We start from the raw sequence: 3,819 nt of genomic DNA on the forward strand, positions 1-3,819 counted from the left end.
TCGTTTTCTGTCTGTTTATTATGAAAGCTTGCTTCCAAGTGAATGACTTGATGGTCTGTAAGACTGGAACATACCAAAAGGAATTTCAGTGTCAGAGACCATCACTAGATCTACACAATGCTTACTGGCTCTAACAGGTATTTCTTACTTCAATAAAAATAACACTGTATCACTTTGTATCAGGAAGACTGGGATTTCATAAATTATTTCCAAATTCATAATCTATGCAGTTGTGATGAAGCAATTATTTTTGAACTGAATCACATACTCAGAAATTGGAAATTGTGAATTGAAAAAGAAACCCGTCCAACCAATAACTGGCCCAAGTTAAGACCCATCCCGTGGGCAAGCACCAGTCCCTTACACTTAATGATACTCTGTTATACTTGCAGACAGGAGCCTAGTGTGGCTGTCCTCTGAGAGGCTCCACCCAGCAGCTGACTAGGACAGATGCAGATACCCACAGCCAAACAGTGGATGGAGCTTGGGGACTTTTTATGGAATAGCAGGAAGGATTTCAGGCCTCCAAGGAGATAGGAACTCCACAGGAAGACCAACTGAGTCAGCTAGCCTGGACCTTTGTGGCTCCCAGAGCCTGAACCACTAACCAAAGAACATACACAGGGTGGACCTAGCTCTTCCCACATACATGTAGCAGATATTCAGCTTGGTATTTGTGTGAGTCCCAGACAACTGGAGAGAAGGCTATGCCAAAAGCAGTTGCCTGTCTGGATCTTCCAGCTGGGCTACCTTGTCTGGCCTCAATGGGAAAGGATGTGCCTAGCCTCAGACTAGATGTGTCAGGGCATGTATACAAAAGATTGTAGGCTGTAGAAACATACCCTTTTGTGATATCAGTCTAAAATTAACCAGCTAGCAAAATCTGGTTCTTGACCTGTAGTTTGATCACAACCAGGGTTTCTACTCAAGAAGTAAAACTTAATATGCTTTGGCATTCCACAGCTAGCTATTCATTGAGTGTCTACTCACCTTTTGGTAATAACTGCAGCTGAATAGAATTTTAAGTGCTTTCACCTAAACTTACTTTGTTATGGTAGAAAACACACAAATGGCGTTTCTGCTCCCAATGTGTACAACAGAAAAATGTTTTTAGGAATTCGCCAGAGTTGGTGAAACCATCCTACTTGCTAGAACCAGGTTGCTTATTTTGAGATGAGGAGAACAGAGTGGTAGAAAGAAGGCAGTCGTGAAGAACGTTCTTACATTGTCCTGAGGTTCCAAGGTTTCATGTTCATGGTTTTTCCCCTTTTGCTATGTATTTGCCAGGAGTCCATATCCTTTATGACTAAGGAAGCAGGATCCCTTCACTGCAGAGACTATTTAGTGTGTAATGTTCATGAAACAAAGTGTATCACTTGGATACTTCATCTGGTATCGTGATCTGCCTTCTGGCACATGTAGCATAATAATTACTGTGTGTTGAGTTCTGGTCTATGAATCTACTAGAATGATGTCCCAGATGCCACAGTGATTCTCTTTGGCTGGATCTGGGAGGTTCTGGTTTCATAGTTTAAGCCTGTGAAACTAAGTAGTTACTGAACAGGTGATTTGGGACGGTAAAAATACACAGATACCAGTAATTTGTAAAGTCAGACCACAGCCCACATTGTTTGGAAGAACAACGGCTCCTTTTGCATAGCAGTAATCACAATTTCTACAAATGTGTAAAACTGATTCTATGCATAATGAATAAGATGAGTGTTAATAATAGCCTGTCGGGACAAGGGTTGAAAATCAAAACAATGAGGAAATAACGAGAACCAGGTGGAGGGAGGCTAAGTTCATTTTTCTGTCACAAGAGTGAGATTTATAAATAGAATAGACAACAAAACAGAACCTGGTAAAAGCCATGGGAATTTTTCAAAAGTGAAGGCCAAAGCTTGACACCGAACCCCACATAAGTTACATACTTAACAGAAGTTCTCTAGACCAGCAAAAACAAGTAAAATAAGATAAGGAACCCGGCAATGGTGGCACACTCCTTTAATCCCAGCACTTGGGAGGCAGAGGCAGGTGGATTCCTGAGTCTACAGAGTAAGTTCCAGGACAACCTGGGCTGCACAGAGAAACCCTGTCTCGAAAAAACAACAACAAAAAAAAGATATGGGAACCATAATGGACTTGTTCCACCTCAAAGAACTTTATTTTTAAAATAAAGGGTCTTTGTTTTTGGCCGGGGGTAGAGAGAAAATTCAGTGGTTAGGAGTATTTGCTGCTCTTACACAGGGTCCAGGTTTGATTCCAACCACCCACATAGCTGCTCACAGCCATCTGAGGATCTGAGACCCCTTTCTTTGAGTACCAGGTGTATACGTGTAAAACACCCATACATGTTAACTAAAAATAGCTTAAAAATTTGACAAGAGTTCAATGAAACCTACGAATGTAGTATCTTGTTAGGAAGACACAATGTCCAAGGTAATTCTTATAAAGGAAAACATTTCATTGAGGCTGGCTTTCCATTGCATAGGTTCGCGATGGGAAGCATGGCTTGCAGATAGACATGGTCTTGATAAGCAGGGAACAGGGGAGACTCTTCCACACTCGGCTGAACTTGAGCATAGGAGACCTCAAAGCCTGCCCCCACAGTGACACACTTCCTCTAACAAAGCCATACCTACAACAAGACCACGAATAGTGCCACTACCTATGGGCCAAACATTTAAACACATGTCTAGGGGTGGGGGTTAATACCTATTCAAACCACTACATTCCACTTTCTGGGCCCCATAGTCTTGTACCTTTCGCATAATGCAAAATGAATTTAATCTAATTTCAAAAGTCCACATAGTTTAGCACAACCTCAGCAGTGTTTAAGTCCAAAGTCTCTTCTGAGATTCCTGCACTTTTTTTTATTAGATATTTTCTTCATTTACACTTCAAATGCTATCCTGAAAGTCCCCAATACCCTCCCACCCACCCCACCCCACCCCACCCCCGCCCTGCTCCCCAACCCACTCACTCCTGCTTCCTGGCCCTGGCATTGCCCTGTACTGGAGCATATAATCTTTGCAAGACCCAGGGCCTCTCCTCCCATTGATGGCCTACTAGGCCATCCTCTGCTACACATTCATGCACTCTCTTAACTTTAATTCCTTATAAAATCAAAACCAAACCACATGCTGCCAACGTACAATGGCCCAGGAGATAAATTACCATTGCAAAACATAGGGAGGGAAACATGGTGCGGAAATATAGACCAAAGCAAGACTGAAAACCAGCTGGGTAAACTCCAAACTCTGTATCTCCATGTCTGACGTCAAAGTGCTCTACAGATCTCCAACTCCTTTCAGCTTTATTAACTGCAAGGTGCTTCTTTTCCTGGTATAGTTCCGTTCCCTGTTAGCAGCTTTCCTTGACAGGTATCCTATGGCTCAGATATCTCTAGATTTTTGGGGTCTACAAGGCAATCCAGGCTTCACCTTCACAGCTTCACAGAGTGGCCTCTCTGGGCCTCCATGAAGAGATACCCCTAACACATTCCCAGTCTCAGCAGCTTTCCTTAATTATAGAGGGAAATTCCAATATCCTTTTCTTCTATCCTTGATTCTTATGCCAGAACCCAATGGTCAAATCTATCAAGTTCTGCTGCTGCTTGTTTGAGCTGGAATATGCCTCCCCCCCGCCCCCCTTGTTCAATTACATGTTCAACAGCTTTCTGTTTTCCATGGTTTCTTTCACTGCCTAAGCTTGGCTGAAATGGAACTTTGTTTATAGACCAGCTGGCCTTGAACTCAGAGATCACATGCCTCTGTCTCCTAAGTGCTGGGATTAAAGGGTGTGTACATGCCTTGACCT

Source organism: Mus caroli, unplaced genomic scaffold (assembly GCF_978045245.1).
Source record: "Mus caroli unplaced genomic scaffold, Mus_caroli_1 scaffold_9, whole genome shotgun sequence".
NCBI classification, from domain to species: domain Eukaryota; kingdom Metazoa; phylum Chordata; class Mammalia; order Rodentia; family Muridae; genus Mus; species Mus caroli.